We start from the raw sequence: 19,955 nt of genomic DNA, 5'->3' as shown, positions 1-19,955 counted from the left end.
ACAGGGCTTCCGATTGGCTGCAGGAGCTTCCTGCAGCCAATCAGAAGCCGTGCTTTGGTTTCTGAATGTTTTGGAAGTCAAACAGACTTCCGGAATGGATTCCGTTCGACTTCCAAGGTATGACTGTAATAATATTTGTACCCCGCCCATCTGACCGGGCCCATTACAGAATACTCCTCCATTGCAAAAAAACACAACTCCCTTGATCTCAGGGAGAAAGAATTTCTGGTTTTCTTTGCTTTTTTTTGTAATAGACAATTTCATTGAGGCTATTAATAATGGCTAGTAACCAGAATGGCTTGATGCTGCCTCTTGAATTATGATGCTTCCATTCGAGGGCTTAACATTACATATTGCTCACGGAGATACTGCAAATGGGCTGTTGGCAACAGGGTGTTTTTTAAAAAAAGATGGTCTGCAGAAGGAGAAAAATCTGGTTTAAATAGGGGGATATATGGCTCGGCATTCTGCTGCCCGTGACATTGTGAGGCGGCTGCAAAAAGAAGGGCATGCCTGAAGACCACCCATTGCATGACAAAAACCCATCTGGAAGCACCCTCAGGTGCAGCCCGCCTCTGATTACTAAGAGGCTGTGGGACAAAGACAGGAGGAGGGTATTGCCCTCATGCCCTGCTTGCGGGTTTTCCCAAAGGCATCTGGCTGGACACTCTGAGAAAGAGGACGCTGTAGTAGATGGGTGTTTGGTCTGCCCTGACAAGGCTCTCCATTACGTACCTATGTTAATTTTCACAGGTCCTAACATGCCATGTCTCAGCAAAGAACGTTTGTGTGGATTAGAGAGCGTGTCTCAAATAACTCTCCAACCTTAATTTGCCCTTGGGGAGAGGACCACAACTCTTGACCGTACAGGTGGCCACTGAACTATTTCCCCTAATAGCCATACAACTATAGAACCATCTACACCTTTCTTTTCTTATTTAAAGGTTTTGCGTCCTGACTCCCTGGGTTACCTGGAGCAGGCATAGGCAAACTCGGCCCTCCAGGTGTTTAGGGACTACAATTCCCATCATCCCTGACCACTGGTCCTGTTAGCTAGGGATGATGGGAGTTGTAGTCCCAAAGCATCTGGAGGGCCGAGTTTGCCTATGCCTGACCTGGAGGCTCTCAAGAAAGCATCCAAAAGCCCCCAATAAACATAGGAAAAGAGGAAGAAGCTTCCTTATAGTGAGTCAAACCAATGGACCATCTAACATAGTATTTTCTAGACCAGGCGTTCCCAAACTTGGGTCTCCAGCTCTTTTTGGACTACAACTCCCATCATCCCTGACTCCCATCACTGGGATGATGGGAGTTGTAGTCCAAAAACAGCTGGAGACCCAAGTTTGGGAAAGTCTGGTCCAGACTGACTTGCGGTGGTTCTTCTCCAGGGTTTCAGAATACACAGTGTGAGTTCTTTTCTTTTCGTTGATATGGTTTTAACTGAAACTGACACGGGACAAACAGAAGAAGATGCCTTTATCCCCTTTATCACATACACAGCCCAACAAGACAATGACAATAATCCACCAACAGCATACAAATCAATATGGCTACCCTGATCCAAAACACCCACCCACCTCACTCACACACGAAAACAAAGACCACCACAGCCAACCACAAATGAACAGCCACACCCTAGGCCAACACCAACCTCTCTCACCACCAAAGGAACACAAGTGAACAGCACAAGCAACGCTGACACCAAACCCTACATACATTAAGCAAAATAGAAACATTGCCACCCGATCCCCCCACCCATCTTCCCCCCTCCACCCCTTCCCCCACCCCAATATCTCAACACATGAAACTGATTTGTAAAAATGTTACATGGAAAAAATACGAGAGACATTACACATACTTCTGTAAAACAAGAAAATCTTTAATAATAATAATAAAAAGAATACACAGTGTGACCAAACCAAATCTACTAAGACAGCACAATTTGCCCAACTGCAAATGCTTTTCTGCACCAGAAGACCAACAAATATATCCTCTGAGAAGCCTCCTCTTGGAGATGATTATATCTCGGGGGCCACCATGTCACAAAAGTCATGCCAACACACACAAAACCGCAGAGCATCCATAACACAAGCAACCTCAAAACTCTCCAAAAGAGTCCGATAATCAGAAGTAAACTCTGGGCTCCAGACAATACTGAGGCCATATAGAAACTTACTAGTGCAGGTCTGTATCTCAAGGTATACGTGTATAAATTGATTTATTGGTGTATTTAAATGGTGAATCTATGCATACTCTGCACAGCAGGCATAGAATACTTCTATACAGTGGTACCTCGGGTTACATACGCTTCAGGTTACAGACTCCGCTAACCCAGAAATAGTACCTCGGGTTAAGAACTTTACCTCAGGATGAGAACAGAAATTGTGCTCCGGCGGCGCAGCAGCAGCAGCAGGAGGCTCCATTAGCTAAAGTGGTGCTTCAGGTTAAGAACAGTTTCAGGTTAAGTACGGACCCCCGGAACAAATTAAGTACTTAACCCGAGGTACCACTGTATTTTCTTTTTGCTTGAAATGACCAGGATGGTCACAGCAACAAATAAACTTGTCACGACTTACTGAGCTAGATGGACCATTGTTCAGCCAAGCATTTCCCTGAACTTGAACTTTCTGATCAAATTGTTTCAATTGCTCTTTACACCGTTTTCCTAGAATCATACAATTGTAGAGTTGGAAGGGACCCTGAGGATCATCCAGCCCAACCCCCTGTTTCAATTGCTCTGTTTGTAATGGTTTGGGTTTTTTTTAATTGAATATTTTTTTATGGATGTTTTGGTTTTATAAATTTTTATTAAGCTTTTCCTTTACAAATAAATCCGTACAACCATGTTTACAAATTTCCTGTTTTTGAACTTCCACCAGCACATCCCTCAATCATCCATTTTTCTTATCTTCACGCATTTTCTATATGATATTGCCAATTTAATATTATCTTTCCATCTCTATTTCTTTTTTACAATATACCTTATACTATCACAAAGCCTCCTTAAAACCCACTAGGGTTGTCTGTTCATCACAGATAGTTTTCAGATAATCCGTGAACTTTCCCCAGTCCTCGATGAATTTGTGATCTTTCTGATATCTGATTTTTCCAGTCATTTTATTCAATTCTGCATAGTCCATAAGTTTCATTCTCCACTCATTCAAGGTCGGTAGTTCCTCTTGTTTCCATTTTTGGGCCATTAATATTCTTGCCGCTGTTACTGCATACTGAAAAAGTTTGTGATCACTTCTATTTATCTCTCTTCCTGTTATTCCTAACAAAAAGGCTTCTGGTTTTTTTACAAACGTGTATTTAAACATCTTTTTCAACTCATTATATATCAGTTCCCAGAAACCCTTTACCCTCTTACATTCCCACCACATATGAAAAAATGATCCTTCTTTTTCTTTACATTTCCAACACTTGTTACATGTTTTGAACATTTTTGCTAACTTTACGGGTGTAATATACCATCTGTATACCATTTTCATAATATTCTCCTTTAACGCCATACATGCAGTAAATTTCATATTTTCATTCCATACTTTTTCCCAATCAGCCAACTGTATATTATAACCAAAATCTCTGGCCCAATGTATCATAACTGACTTTATCTCCTCATCTTTCGTTTGCCATTCCAAAAGTATTTTGTACATTTTTGACATTGTCTTAACATCATTGTCAATTATCTCTATTTGAAATTTCGATTCTTTCTCTATATATCCCCTCTCTTTAAGGTCCTTTTTAAACACTTCATTTACCATTTCATTTTATGGATGTTTTAATGTTTTGATGGATTTTTTTTTGTATATTTTAACTGAGTGTGGATATTTCTTAATTGGCTTTACATCTGTAAACCACTTATAAGTCACCTTGGTGTCTAACTTGTATATAAATTAATTAACTTTTAATATATAACTATATAAATTAAGTATATAAATAAATTAAACGAGAATGATAATAATATTAAGTCCCCATTCAGAAGCACAAAAAGTTACAGGATCATTACTAGATCAGATGATTAGGTGATGGTTATATCACTTAATACCACATTATATTTTTTCCTAATCTGCAAATGTATGACAACATTTATCTTATTCATACTCACAATACTGAAAGGCTGGTCTCTATTATTAGTCCCACCCACCACCAGGAAAAGGAGGACATTACACTTGCACTGAAGAAAGATGGTATTTTTATTTTTATTTTACAGTTGAAGGTGGTATAATAGAACCAGTATTGCCAGCTGTACGTTGACTCATTTTCCTGATTTACAGTTGACTCTGGGTAAACAGCCTTTGCAGGCATTTGCAGGTCTTCAAAACCCTGCATGACCCATTTCGACTAAAGATGGTAACTATGAAACAAGAGAAATGACCGTCCACACCATGGGCAACAAAGGCTGTGCCACAACACTTTTTGCTATCTTAAAAAAAAAAAAAGTGTTTTGCTTCCCATGCAAAGATGGTTACCCTTAATTCAAATTTGGTACTCTCATTGGGAGGGGTTGCAGATAGAATTGCTTTGAGGTCTAGATTCTCCATGTGTCTGCAGTCGTACCTTGGTTGGCGAAAGGAATCCGTTCCAGAAGTCCGTTTGACTTCTGAAAATGTTTGAAAACCAAGGCGCAGCTTCCGATTGGCTGCAGGAGCTTCCTGCTCTCAATCGGAAGCCGCGGAGGACGTTCATCTTCCAAAGAACATTCACAAACTGGAACACTCACTTCCGGGGTTGCGCCGTTCAGGAGCCAAAACGTTTGAGTCGAAAGGCATTCGTCAACCGAGGTACGACTGTATTCCTGACTTATATAAAACGTGTCCCTCTAGCTGCAGACGTGCTATGCTTCTTTAGCTCTCCAGAACCAAGTACACATTTCCACTGGATGTTTTCCAGGAAAAGCGAGATGGGATATCAGGGCCTCCTTCCGCAGAAATTTCTCGGGGGGGGGGAGTACTGGGAAATGTAGTTTGGGCGAGTTTGATTTGTGTCCATTTTATAGGACACTTTATCGGAGACATTGCAAGACCATGCTGAGTTGGACAAATACACTGTAGCTTGTAAAATACAACTGGTAGGATTGCTGCAGTTTGTATCCATGCTACAAGCTCACCGTGGCAATATTAGGTAAGATAGTGGGTTAAACCACAGAGCCTAGGACTTGCCGATCAGAAGGTCGGCGGTTCGAATCTCCGCGATGGGGTGAGCTCCCGTTGCTTGGTCCCTGCTCCTGCCAACCTAGCAGTTCGAAAGCATGTCAAAGTGCAAGTAGATAAATAGGTACCGCTCCAGCTGTACGCCGGCTCGTTTGGCCAATAAAGCGAGATGAGCGCCGCAACCCCAGAGTCGGCCACAACGGGACCTAATGGTCAGGGGTCCCTTTACCTAAGGGGCACTTCAAGATTCTTAATTTTTTTTTTTAGTTGAAGGCTGCGATCCTGCTTACACTTATCTGGAGGCAAGTACTGTAGATGAATTAATGGGCCATAGGTCAGTGATAGGGTGAATGCTTTGGCACGCAGAAGGTCCTCCTTTTACTCCCTGGCATCTCCTTTGACTCCAGAGAGGTGCTGCCAGCCAGAGTAGGCAATGCTGCCAGTCAGAGTAGGCCAAGGTGGAGAAATTGTTGTTGTTGTTGTTTTCCCTTTCTACAAGGAGCACTCTCAAGGTGGCTATCATTAAACAAGAACAGAGTGGGCGTATGGGGAAGCTGAATACAGCCTGTAAGATTTCATTCCTCACAGTCTTCATGGTTTCCCTGATTCTAAATGTTTTCATACACAGGGCAAGTTCTTGCCCTGTCATTAAAAATGCAAAAAAACAAACAAACAACCCCTTTAACACAATCAGAGTGCAAAATTTAAATGTCACAGGAATCATCACCAGACTTCCTCCTTAAAAACTACAAAGACTAGTCCCAAGATAAGGGAAAGTGTTCAGTGAATGCATGAGTCTCAAATTCTGATTTGTGTGTGTGTGTGAGCGAGAGAATGTGTGACACTGTGCGCATGTGGGGTCACTCATGGGACTTCTGCTGGATTTTCCATAACCTCACTGAGACATTTTCCAAACACATCAGCAGGGGGGGAAGTGACTTTCTCAATTGGTTCCCAGCAGAAAATGGCCAACAATCCCCTCATCTACTGATCCCGGAAATCAGGGTACAACAACCCGCACATCTGTGAAAATTCAGCTTCAGTGGCATGGATTTACATGGTGAATGGCTGGGATGTTGCTGGAAAACATTTAAACCACAACCATGACCTCCTTCCCCTCAATATAATACTCATTCCTTTTTTTATTTCAGTGAGAAAATGCCACATGAATAGCTCTCACCATTCAGGGTTATCAACTCTCTCAAACCATAAATGACATCTATTTCAGTAACCACAGTGGCTAAGGCTGCAAACCCTAACCCCAGCTACCTGGGAGTAAGCCCCAGGGTATTCAGCAGGACTTGAATTCGGGGTAGGCATGGCTAGGACTGCAAGCCCAGAAAAGGAGCTGCAGACTAGGAAGCTCTGAATCTTGCTTCTGACATCAGCTGGCGTCTATCAGGTGTCACCCTTTGACAGCTCCTGGGGCTCAAGGGCATTGGCGAGGTTACAGGATTTGACACCTGCCTTGGGCCTCCATTCTGCCATCCATGGGATCATTTGGTGGCAGAAGATGCATCCATGCCTAGTATACCGCCTTTCATTTTGAATTTCCCACAATGCCATGTTGGCAATATGTTGGGGCATTATGGGTAAACAAAATGGCAGGTGGCTTTCAGTTGCTGCTTCCTTGCCTCACCTTGATGGTGAGTGGGTGATGTTGATAAGCAAAATTGGGGGAGCCAGCAAGCAGTGATTTGGGCAGGGGGTGGCTGTGAGACGATAGAAAAGCTAATAGTTGAGATTCCTGCATTGCAGGGAGTTGGACTAGAGAACCTTTGGGGTCTCTTCATACTCTACAATTCTATGATTTTATTATCTACCTTGCAGGGTTGTCATACAGATCACTGACATAGCATCTCTGAATGTTGTTGCTTTTTCAAATGTGCATCTTTTTTTTTTTTTACTTATCAAACGTTTTGCTTTGAAAGTTTCTAAATCGTGCCTTCATCCCAAACAGGGATTCCAGGATGGTATACACAAAGATTGCAAATATTAATACAATATTTAAAACGAACGATAAAAACAAAATTCACAAAGTTGTTTTAACTGTGTGTAGATGACTGAATTACTCTGCCGAAGTTTAAGTGTTATGTTTAAGGTTCAGATCTGCATTAAGCAGCTACAAGGATAAAATGCAGGATAAAACATCACAGCAATACATGCACAACTCAAGCTCATGTCATGTCATGAAGGTACTGTTTATAACCTGCCCAGCAAGACAGCAGGTTTGCATGGTCACCAAGTTGATAACTCCAGTAGCCACTGATGCACCCCAGGCAAGGCAAACCCCTTTGTGCCACCGTGACTGTTCAGTTCATTTACGTCATATGCATTTAAAAACAACAACAAAAAACACCTTTATTCAATATTTCTTAGTTTACAAAAATATGTGCATTGTCGCTATTTACATGTGCATTTGAACCAAGCCATGAAGCTTTATCTGAACCCAGTTTAGGCATCAGGTAATGAGTTTTATGTTTGAATTCTCCACTGAACAAAAACTTGCATGCAGAAAACTCATGTGTAAAAGAGAAGGGTTCAGCCCAGCTTTCTCCCTGCGACTGTGCTGAGGCTGTTTGTTTTTAACTGCAAGCCCAGAGAGGATTTCCCCTTGACACACACAAAAGCCACCATCATTACCAACAGGAACATGAAATGGTACAGTCCAGGAAAATCTTTACCGCTTGCTCCAGCTTCACATTAAAATCTTTCTCTGCTTTGCAAGGACCAATATCCCTTGCCTACTTGCTTCTGCTAGCTGCCGCCCCTGCTGCCATCACCGCGCGCTTGTTTCTCTCACCCTTGAGGCATCGGAGTGCATGCAAGTGTTTTTCTCGGCTGGTGATTTTGCACCTGGTTTCTTACTCAAAACGCCAATGGTCCCCCGTGACGCTGTCACACTGATCTTAAAATAAAACCGCAAACAATCTATTGCCTAGGCCACCTTTAAATCCGTGTGGCCCTCTGCCTGTGTCACACCACACAGAGCACCGTTTGTGCTGAGAAGCTGCATCTAATTGAGACAAATAACACACGGGCTGGAAAAAAACAATGCTCTATTCCAATCAATTTCCAATAGAGAAACCGTGACGGCTGCACTTAAAAGCCAAACTGGCCTTGCTGAGCCAGACAAAAGATCCGTCTAGCACAGCTCTCTGTGTCCAACAGAGCTCAGTCAAGGGCCACACAGCAGATCACAAGAGAGGGCATGATGGAGCTAGGTCACCTCTAGCTGTTTGACCCTGCTGCCTCATAATCAATGATATAGTGCCTTGGAACATGGAGGCTCCAGTCCTAGCTATCATAAAACAACAGCAGCACTCAGTCACCAATACCTCTAATCCTTTTAAAAAGTCGCTTCTTCTATGCATCTCCAAGCACCCTAAGAGGCTGCTCTCTGTTTTTTCCATTTCCTGGCACATCCTGTCGATTCATTCAATATTTATGATGCAGAACAATCTTGCCATAAGCCCACGGAGGCCTGAGTGGATAAGTCTGGAAAGGAAGAGGATCCCTATCGCATTTTAATGCAAGGGTAAACAATAAAATTGCAAGGGTTTTAAAAAGAAATTTGTCAGAAGAGAGAGCCGAAACAATAAAACAACAACATCCAGTTCACTACATTCTGAAATTACATAAATGAGAGGTGGAATAGCTCAGCTGGTAGAGCATGGAACTCTCAATCTCAGGTTAACTGGTTCAAGCCCCACGTTGGGCAAAAGATTCCTGCATTGCAGGGGGTTGGACTAGATGACCCTAGTGGTCCCTTCCAAGTCTATGATTCTATGAAATGCAATTTGGATATCCGAAGAGGCTGCGGTGAATTAGGAAGCTTCAAGTCCCACCACTGCCATGGGCAGACTACATGGCCTTAGGCACTTTCAGCTTCACTCCTTTCCATCCGCATTGTGGCGAATATTAGTAATTCTGACTTTTTCCATGGTGGTTGTAAGAATTACAACAAGATAAAGCACAAGAAGCACTTTGAATACTTCAACAGAGCTATGCAGATGTTGCACATTGCTACTCTACGGCAAGGCTTACCCTGGATAAGGTTTGTCAAAGCTAATAAAAATAAAATGTAGCTGTCAAGGAGTCTGTCTGTCAGAGACTTGTCTGCTCTGCTTTAATCTCTCAAGTGTGCCTTCTTTTCCCGATACAGTGTTGGCCCAGTTAGCATCCACGGTCTAAATTTGCCAGGAATACACAGAATCCGGTGCCTTTTATGATGGTGAGTAATTAAGTGATGGTTGTAATAATGTAGGATTTCTGTTCTCCATCCCCCAGCAAAGTCCATAAAACGATCGGCAAAAGCAGTAAGAAACAGGACAAAGTAATTCTTCCAACGATCAGGAAAAAAATGGGTACAGCGCTAACACCTTTAAAAGCAACTTGCTAATTTCTTCCTCTTCAAATAATGTACAGCAGACAGAAAAAATATATACCCTCGTCAAATGGAAACAAATGGCTATCCGGATGTAGTTTTCTCTGAGACGCAGCTATGAGCACGATCTATTGCAACGTATCCACACACAATCAGCTGCACCATTTTAATTTTGATAATTTTTTTGTGGTGTCACCCAGAGTTTCACGTGAAAGGGCAACGGGCGAAACGACCGTTTCTCCAGAGCAAAAGGAGCGGTTAAGTGGAACCTGCTATCCTTTCCAATATGGAAGGGCACTTTCACCCACAACACCCAGCTGGGATTGACTTCTCCGCCTTGGGCTCCTTCCAGCGGCCTGCAGAACAGTCCGGATGCGAAGGGAAATGCCCAGCCATCACCTCTCGCCATGCACAACACTCTCCCCCCTAATGCAACCCCTCCCTTATGGCGCTACTTTTTGTAGTATCAGATTAATCTTCCACAGCTGCAGGCTGGACTCCCATCTGACCGCATTAGATCTGCAGGGCTGCAATCACATTACTCCCCTCTTCATTGCAAGAGACCGTGGGGCGGGGAATGGGGCTGCTGCTGGTGGAATAAGTGGAAATGCCAACAGTTCCTATAGAGATATCTGCATAATATGACAGCTGGGGTTGTGGGGTGGGGGGGGCTGGTGGAGAGGATGGGTGGGAAAGGTTTCCAGTGACAAAGCAGTAGCGATCCTGTCCCTTTGGCATTAAGGGAAAGGGGGAGGGAAAACTGGACCTGGTTTTCTGCAGGGTGGGGCTGTGGTAATGCCCAAGGGAGGGAGGGAGGGAGAGATCTTCATGCAAAATGTGTCCCAGAGAAGGAGGGAGGGATTCAGATGCGTTTTGCTGCATTTCTGCCCAGGCATCAAAAAAGAGAGAGAATTTTTTTTTGGGGGGGGGGGTTCGGTGGAGAAGTGAAATAATTTAAGACACACGTCTGATCCAGATTCTTTTCTCCCAACCTTTGACGCACGCACACTCACGCTTCCGAAAATAATAAAGAGCTCCCCAAGGGAGAAATCGCAATGGAGGCAGGTGAGGGCGGGGGTGGGGACAGGTGGAGTTGGGGGGTGTCCTCACATCTAATACAGATAGGTAAATCAATGGGGGAAAGCGACTTTTTAAACGCATATTATGATCAGGAAGAATAAGCCCCTCACAATCCGCTTTCCACCTCTGTTCCCCAAATGGATCCATTTGCACAAACCTGTTGAAGTATGAAAGGGGGGGGGGAGAGAGAGGAAGCTTGCCTGACCCCCAGTCCCTCTCTTCCAAGCCACTGGGTGCAAAGAGGAGGAGGGAGACAATGAGGCAGACCAGGGAGCAACCGACCACGCCTGTTTTGCAACCCACGGACCGTTACGCGAACCAGCAAGCCGCCCAGGTCGCTCGCCGGGGATGCTGCGCCGCCGCGTCTCCTTTTAGTGCGCCGTCTCCGGCTTGGTGCCACCCGCCTCGCCCGGACCTGGATCAACCTCTTACGGGCAATGCCGGACCCCGGTTCCCACCGATCGTCCCGGGGAAACGGGGCGAGACAGCAAGCGAGGGGGGCTAAGTTAGCCCTCGTCGCGATGCTGCTGCAACAGCAGCAACGCGATGCTGGAAGCGTTTATTCGCTGGAGAGAGGCATCTCCTCCTCGCCCGCCGGGCACCGTGACCCTCGAGGGAGGGCGATCTCGTCCCTGCGGAAAGGGCTCCCCCATCACCCGCAGCCGCTGCAGCGCCACCGCGGCCCCTTTCCACGCAGCGCCACCAGCCCCACGACACCAGCCACCCAGACAGAGATCGGCCACCGAGTGCCAACGTCTCTGCGATCCCCGGTGCCCCGATCCGCAAGGGGAAGGCAACCCCCGCACCCCACCCCTAAATCTACGCATAACCCTCTCGCTCGGTTTAGCAAAGCTGGAACGAAATCGCCTACCTCTCCTGGCGAGGGTGGTGGTGCTGGTGGGGGGCCGGGGGGTGTCCGATCTCCTTCGCCCTTGTATGCAATGCGGCGCGCTCCCTCTCTCTCAGCAGTGGCGGCGGCGGCGAAGTGCAGGAGGAGGAGGAGGAGGAGGAGGAGGTGGGTGGGTGGGTGGCGATGATGATGGTGGTGATGGTGATGATGCAGCAGCAAGAGGCAGCGAGAAGAAGCAGCAGCCTCTCTGGCTGGAGCTGGCAGAGAGAAGGAGGGAGGGGGAAGGAAGGAGGGAGGGGGCAGGCTGAGAAAAGAGGAGATCCGAGCAGCAGGCAGCGGCTCCGCGGCAGAGGAGGAGGCTAGCAATGGATGGCGGCGGGTGGCGTTTAGCGAGGAGGAGGGGGGGTTCAAGGGAGTGGACGGCAGGAATCCGCAGCCAGCCAGCCAGCCGGCCTGCCCGCCCCCTCCGATGCCCGCCCGCACAGCGACAGCTGCACTGATTGAGAGAGGAGAGGAGGGGAGAGGGGGCGGGGACAGAACGCTCGTACTCATGCGCGTTCGCGCGCGCGCGCGCACACACGGACAGCCCCGAGCGCGCTTCACAATGGAGACGAGAGCGCGAGCGAGCGCGGCTGCCCAGCGAATGAGGGAGCAGGGAGGGATGAGGGCGCGCGGCGGGGAAGGCGATGGCCGCGGAGTCACAGGGCTCTTTCCTCGCTTTCCGCAGCGGACGAGGCTTCTACACGCATAAGGCATAAGAAAAACGTGTGAGCCCAATGACTCGGGTCTCAAACGAGGGGGCGCATGTGGAGGCGCGGTTTCTCGACCACCCTCGCCACGGTCCCGGAGGAGGGCTTCGCGCGCCCTTGAGCGCATCCTTGGCGCTCCCTTCTGAGTGGGCCAGTCCGGGATTGGGCAAGCTCTCGCGCCCGGCCTGGGATGTACCACTTCTTCACGTTTCAGGTGGTTGGGGGGGGCTCGCTAAGGAGGGGCTCCCTCGGCGGAACAGCCCTCCCCTGCGTGCCGGAGAGAAGGCGGGAGGCGCCTGCGTTTCATCCCTGCGCGCCCGGCGTGTAGGCGCTACTTGGTGGAGCGGGGGAGGGATTGGTTCGTCTGTTTCGGCCGGGCTGCGTGGAGCTCGGGGTGCCGCGGCCCAGTCACCGCTTGACCACTTCGGCGAGGCCCAAGTCCTGGTTTCCCATCAGCCCCTGGTTTTTGCCGCCCGCGCCCCCCCCCGCAGGCAGCCAAAGGGGCTGCAGTATGAAGCAGAATCCTTGTGCGAAGGAGGGAGAGGGGCTTCTTGACCCTTTCATCGCTGGCATATTATTATTATTATTATTTTGCACTGACTGTGTATTTTTAATATTATTAAATTCCTGTCATTCCTTCCAAGAGATTTCCTCTCGGAATCACAGAATGTACCCATATCAGCTCCTTTGCTGGACATAACAAATAACATTAAAATGTAATGGTCTGTTGTGAGTGTATTTAGTGGGGAAATGGCTCCAGGTTTGGGGTGAACATGGGAGTTCTGTTTCCTATACAGCCACCTTGATTTTATTGTTACACACACACACACACACAGAGAGAGAGAGAAGCTACATGCGATTCTGAAGACAGCATGGGATACTCATTTTGAGTAAATAAGGAAGCCACTTTCACTAGAATGTAGCTTTCCCTGCTCTCTGGGGTGGGATTTGGCAGCAAAATACTGTATTTTTCGCTCTATAAGACGCACATTTCCCCTCCTAAAAAGTAAGGGGAAATGTGTGTGCATCTTATGGAGTGAATGCAGGCTGCGCAGCTATCCCAGAAGCCTGAACAGCAAGAGGGATCGCTGCTTTTGCTGCGCAGCGATCCCTCTTGCTGTTCTGGCTTCTGGGATTCAAAAATTTTTTTTTCTTGTTTTCCTCCTCCAAAAATTAGGTGCGTCTTATGGTCTGGTGCATCTTATAGAGCAAAAAATACGGTAATACGTCCCAACTGCTCTTGAGTTCACTTAAGGAAAAGGTGGTATATAAATGTTGTCGCTGGCATCCATCCATTTCAAGAGACAATGGAGTGCGCCTCTGGGGGTGAAGTAAAAAACTGCTGTGTTGTCAGCACTAAAGCCTGGGCAGGGTGCATGGAGGTCCTGGGCTGCCCAGATGACGACCCATTCTCTGCCTTGCTGATACGGTCCAAAGGAAAGTAGAGCTATGCGTTTGGCACCAGCTTGGCTGCAGGAGTTGCTGGAAGGAGGTGTACAAGATGCCATCCTTAGGGACTTCGCTCTGGATTTGTGTAAGGTTTACTCCTGAGCCTTTTCTTCTCCCAAATATATTGTGCAAGGCAGGTTTAGGATCAGAGTTTTCCTTCTAGATGGGCTACCTTCCTAAGGGACTTCCCTCTCCACCACGTGCTATGACCACATTTTCGGCTGCTGGATCCCCTATTGGTCCTGTCTGCGCAAGCTGCCAGAGCCTGTCCTTGCATGCAGGAGAAGTCCCTAACTCACTGAAGGTTCAAGACCCATCAGATACTCACACCTGCTTTAGTCCAACAGTCGAAGCCGTTTCCCAAGGTGTGACTTCTGTCACATGCTGGTAGCTTCTAGGAGCCACATCTGAAAGCTGAATACAGGGTGGGGGTCAAAGGTGGACAAACTACCCCAGAAGGAGCATGATGTGTCACCCACCAAAGATACTACCCCCCCAACATCCCATTCATTTTAATAATAAGGATGTAAACAAACGTGCATATGGAGCTGTCAGCCCCAGACACATCAGAAGCAACATGCAAAAACAGAATTAAGAGCTAATTTTAATAACCACTTCCGGATCCATATCCCACTTCCTTTGACAGTGGAGTACCTGTGTGCTTACAAGTGATGAGGGAAGTTGTTGACTTGGTTCCTCACAGCACCTTTGGGGAGCTTTTATGAGTCACCGTTGCTAACAAGCGGTGTGAACCTCCCACAAGGCTCCTTCAAGGAACCGCTTATCTATGCCATCCTCATCCCCTCAAGATTTCAGGGCATTTCTCAGCTGTGCTTGAGAGATTTGTACCTCTGTTCAGGCCCCTTTTCCCTGACAAGAGCTGTAATTGGTTCTGCACCGAGTCAAACGCCTGGTGCTTCTTTTATTTTTAGAGGAGCTCTTTGGGAGCCTTATCAAAGCAGAAGTGTCCATAGTTCAGTGGTTCAGCACAGGTATCCAATTTTGTTGTTTAGCCATTTAGTCGTGTCCGACTCTTCATGGCCCCATGGACCAGAGCACGCCAGGCACTCCTGTCTTCCACTGCCTCCCACAGTTTGGTCAAACTCATGCTGGTACCTTCAAGAACACTGTCCAACCTTCTCGTCCTCTGTCGTCCCCTTCTCCTTGTGCCCTCCATCTTTCCCAACATCAGGGTCTTTTCCAGGGAGTCTTCTCTTCTCATGAGGTGGCCAAAGTATTGGAGCCTCAGCTTCAGGATCTGTCCTTCCAGTGAGCACTCAGGGCTGATTTTCTTCAGAATGGAGAGGTTTGATCTTCTTGCAGTCCATGGGACTCTCAAGAGTCTCCTCCAGCACCAGAATTCAAAAGCATCAATTCTTTGGCGATCAGCCTTCTTTATGGTCCAGCTCTCACTTCCATACATCACTTTCTGGGTATCCAATACTGGCAGGGAAAACTGGGACATTCCAGGATCAAATTGGAAGCTGGGGTGGCTTTCGTAATTCCGGGACTGTGTCTAGACTATCGGGACACTTGGAGGGTTTGTGTCACCCGCTACTGCAGGTATCTTCTCTGTGTTAATCACAACTGCTGCTTTTTGCACACTGCTATTTTACTTGGGCGTGGAAACTGTTGCATTTCCTTTTGAAACTTCTTAAAGCAGGCACTTAGAGCAAACTAACAGCATATGTTTCCCTGTTTATTCAGATAACACTGGGCTGTATACTAACCCTGTACAATGTTTAGTTCCAAATCCACCCAGAATCCTTTGTGGTAAATGTAACGACGCCGAAGTTTTAGTGTAATAAAACACATAAGGCTGCTACTCAATTCTGCAGACAGTAGACTTTTTACTGGCCTCATTTATTCAGATGGGTGGTAAAAGTATTGGTTGGCTCTCATGGATAATTAAGGTTGCCATAAGGAAAGTTTGAGGGAAAAGAGACAGGGAAATAGAGCATGTTGCCTTTCAGGAATTTTTTCAGCCATCAAATTTTTTAGTGATGTTCATTTCACCCTAAATGCAAATTCTTTGAGTATGACATGTGCAAGGTGGGCATTTAAAATTTTGTAACTACACTCGTACTTTGGTTCTCGAATTTAATCCATTCTGGGAGTCCATTCGACTCCCAAAACGGTTCGAAAACCAAGGCACGGCTTCCGATTGGCTACAGGAGCTTCGGACATTCGGCTTCCCAAAAACGTTCACAAACCAGAACACTCACTTCTGGGTTTGTGACGTTCGAGAGCCGATTTGTTTGATTCCTAAGGCGTTCGACTACCAAGGTACCATTGGAGTCTCTAGAAATTCGAAAGATTAAAATGTGCCCTTTGAGTGACTGATCAACAACATTTTGGGCAAGAGGCCTAATAATATCCTGGGTCTCCTGAACATACTACATCCCCACAGGAGCAAATGTGTGGGCAGTTTAAAAAGAGGCGGCTCCTTCCAATATGTAATTCTGCCATTTCTCAATGAGCTGTAGCTGGCATCTATCTGTCTCGGGAGACAATGGCATTCCTTCCAACATTTATCCAGTAAAATTGGGGCACCCTATTCAACAACAACAACATTTTATATTTACACCCTACATCTTACTGGGTTGCCCCACCCACTCTGGGCTGCTTCCAACATATATATAAAAAATAAGAAAACATAAAATGTCCAAAAACTTCCCCATAAAGGGCTGCCTTCAGATGTCTTCTAAAGGTTGTAAAGTTACTTATCTCCTTGGTTCAGGGGTTGCATAACTCCATAGCCTCCAAAATCCAACATTTCTCCAGTGAAAACAGGTATGACCTAAGGAAAAGCGAGACATTCCAGGATCAAAGAAGAAACCAGGACGGCTTCTGTAAATCCAGGACTGTCCCTGGAAAATAGGGACACTTGTAATGGAGAAGTGTGTTTTTAGGGGTGAAAGGACTTGCTACAGAATGTGATGGACGAGGGAAGAGGATGATCAACAGCCCAGATCTGGGAAGCGATGGAGTGCAGCACCAACAATTCCCATGACCTTGGTAAGGTCAAGCTGGGCCTTCTGGGTTGCATCCTTCAGAAAGGCCTTGGCAGTTGAAAGCAGCAAAAGACGCCCAGCGAATATTTGGCAGTTCTGCTTCAGCAGTATTATAAACATCTCCACGAGAACATGGAAGCACACAATGGCTGGGCTTACCCTAGAGGAAATGGTACTTCATCAGGGCGTAACTTGTTTAAATAATCTCTTAATTAAAAGGGGGGGAATCTGGATAGATGCTGAATGTCTTTTTAGAGCAGGAAAAATAATGGAATGGTCAGCTCCAAGTCTTCATGATATGCTGAGTGGCCCTACATGACTGGTTTTGTTAGGCAAAACAAGAGGGTCAAAGAGGGAAGACATCATTCTTCCAAAAAGCGTGGAGCTTGTACCTTTTTGTGAAGAGCTACTATCTGCTTCTATTACATCTATAACTATCAGATAGACGATAGATAGATGATAGATAAAGAGATATAGATAGATGATAGATAGATAGATAGATAGATAGATGATAGATAGATGATAGATAGATGATAGATAGATGATAGATAGATAGATAGATAGATAGATAGATAGATAGATGAATGATAGATAGATAGATGATAGATAAATAGATGATAGATAGATAGATAGATAGATAGATAGATAGATAGATAGATAGATATAGATCTCCAGACTGAAAGAGCGCCCAGGTACTGTAGTATAATAACCACATTAAACAGTCATGGCTTCACCCAAAGAATCCTGGGAAATTTAGCTTGCCAAGGGTGATTAGAGTTATTAGGAGACCCCTAATCCCCTCACGCGGGTGGCACTGTGGGTTAAACCACAGAGCCTAGGACTTGCCGATCAGAAGGTTGGCGGTTCGAATCCCTGCAACGGGATGAGCTTCCGTTGCTCGGTCCCTTCTCCTGCCAACCTAGCAGTTTGAAAGCACGTCAAAGTGCAAGTAGATAAATAGGTACCGCTCTGGTGGGAAGGTAAACAGTGTTTATGTGCGCTGCTCTGGTTCGCCAGAAGCGGCTTAGTCATGCTGGCCACATGACCCGGAAGCTGTATGCCGGCTCCCTCGGCCAATAAAGCGAGATGAGCTCCGCAACCCCAGAGTCGGCCACAACTGGACCTAATGGTCAGGCGTCCCTTTACCGTTACCTATTCCCCTCATCACTCAGGGCTAATTTCCTTAAGAATGGATGTGTTTGATCTTCTTGCAGTCCATGGGACTCTCCAGAGTCTCCTCTAGCACCATAATTCAAAAACATCAATTCTTCGGCGATCAGCCTTCTTTATGGTCCAGCTCTCACTTCCATACATCACTACTGGGAAAACCATAGCTTTAACTATACGGACCTTTGTTGGCAAGGTGATGTCTCTGCTTTTTAAGTTGCTGTCTAGATGCCGGGCGACATCTGGTTTTTTAAACCTTGCTGTTGAATGTTAATTGATAAGGGCAGATTGTAACCCATGTGGCTGAGTTTCTACTGGTTTGCTTCTGAGGCCAGCATGTTACAGCAATAGGGAATAAAATATTAAAGATAGCCTTCCTTCTAACAAGTAATGTTAGCAGTAGCCTATTAAATTGTAAGCGGTTTTTATTCTTTTCTTCAGTACGTTACATGCACTGTCCATGAGTTAGGGACTCTGCACGTGAAGAAAGGCTCTCATGGATTGAGAGGTTGAGACCAATAGTAGGCCCAACCGTCAAGAAGGTGATTTCTTCACTTACTGTAGAGGAAATAAGGGGCAGATGGGGGTTATCAACCTGGGAAGGTAGCCTATCTAAGAGAAGGAAACTTCTGATCCTAAACCTCTGATGCCTTGTGGGAAATATTCAGGAGAAGACAAGGAGTATACGCTACACAAATCCAGAGTGGAGTCCCTAAGATGGTTGGATGGCACCTTGTACGGCTCCTTCCAACAACTCCTGCAGCCAAGTTGGTGCCAAATCTACTTTCATTTGGACCACACCAGTGAAATCAAGAGAGGGGTATTGTCGTCCAGGCAATTATCTTTCCTCAAGGGCCGACACTGATAGTGAAATCCAGCATCACCTGAGCTCTTTGAGTGCAGCTTTCTCCCAAATGAATTGCAGAGTTTTTGAGCACCGGGATATTCACAGGGAAACCAAAAGGCTTGTTTAACACTCTTTATGATACATACTGTATAGTGAATCAACACAGATGCCTGCCTTTTTTTTACTCTCCTTGAGACCATGCCAATGGTGGCTGTTGGAATAAGCTCCCACATTTCAGAATCTTGAATTCTTGTTTAATAGTCCAGTGTTTGTTGACTCACCATCTTAGTCAAGATGGCTTTGCAAATGCATCACATATTTCCCAGCTTGCAGGAATGAAAGATGGCAAAGTTTTGCATGAAGAACTTAAATCAGATTTTTAAAACATGACAAGTAAAGCTATCGTCTGATGGTCGATCTACAATGAAGGTTTATGTTGCGTGTATAAACCATATAACCCAGAGAGCATACACTGGAGGTGACATCTGAGGTGGTTGGAATACTTTCACAGGAAAATAATGTATGTTCATTTTAAATACATTTCCCATGGGAAGAAGTTTATTTCCATTGCAAACATAAAACCAGCTTTGTTTTGGCTAAAGCTCCATTGCAGAAGAACCCTTATCGTACGGGGCTTGGGTGTTTGGATGTAACTTTGATCTAAATTCATGCAGTCATAAAACTAAAAGGGATGTGTTTATTAGTACTTAGTTATGCCAAAACTTTCCCTGCTATGCTCTCAGAGTTGAAAAGGTCCTTCAGTATCTTCTGATTTCTGCTGGCTCCATTATATCAGTCAGAATTGGTTGCTCACTACCTTCTCTGGAACCTGAAGAAGCCAAACCAGATATATATCCGAGAACCAGAAAATGCATGGAGGGAGTTTCACTGAGTCTTGGAAAAGGCTCAGATCAAGCTAGACAGCAGTAGCTCCTGATGGCTGGCATCATTTCACTCCCAGTACGTTTCTGAGCACAATTCAAAGTGTTGGTGTTGACCTTTAAAGCCCTAAACAGCCTCGGCCCAGTAGACCTGAAGGAGCGTCTCCACCCCCATTGTTCTGCCTGGACACTGAGGTCCAGCGCTGAGGGCCTTCTGGCAGTTCCCTCACTGCGAGAAGCAAAGCTACAGGGAACCAGGCACAGGGCCTTCTCGGTAGTGGCACCCGCCCTGTGGAACACCCTCCCATCAGATGTCAAAGAGATAAACAACTACCTGACATTTAGAAGACATCTGAAGGCAGCCCTGTTCAGGGAAGT

The 19,955-nt window shown here is 46.0% G+C and overlaps 1 protein-coding gene across 2 annotated transcripts in view; it reads right to left on the bottom strand.

Annotated features, from left to right (window-relative positions):
* Window positions 1-11,986, bottom strand: part of SPTBN1 (spectrin beta, non-erythrocytic 1) — a 235,250-nt gene extending 223,264 nt beyond the window's left edge. For both annotated transcript variants that reach the window (XM_083604697.1, XM_083604698.1), the window contains exon 1: window positions 11,492-11,986. The gene's annotated coding sequence lies outside the window, so the exon portion shown is untranslated. The remainder of the gene's footprint in view (window positions 1-11,491) is intronic.
* Between the last annotated feature and the right edge of the window lie 7,969 nt (window positions 11,987-19,955).

This window comes from Podarcis filfolensis (genome assembly GCF_964270895.1).
Source record: "Podarcis filfolensis genome assembly, chromosome: 3".
NCBI lineage: Eukaryota > Metazoa > Chordata > Lepidosauria > Squamata > Lacertidae > Podarcis > Podarcis filfolensis.
The sequence above is the reverse complement of the archived record's forward strand: the minus strand, read 5'-3'. Positions and strand labels throughout refer to the sequence as shown.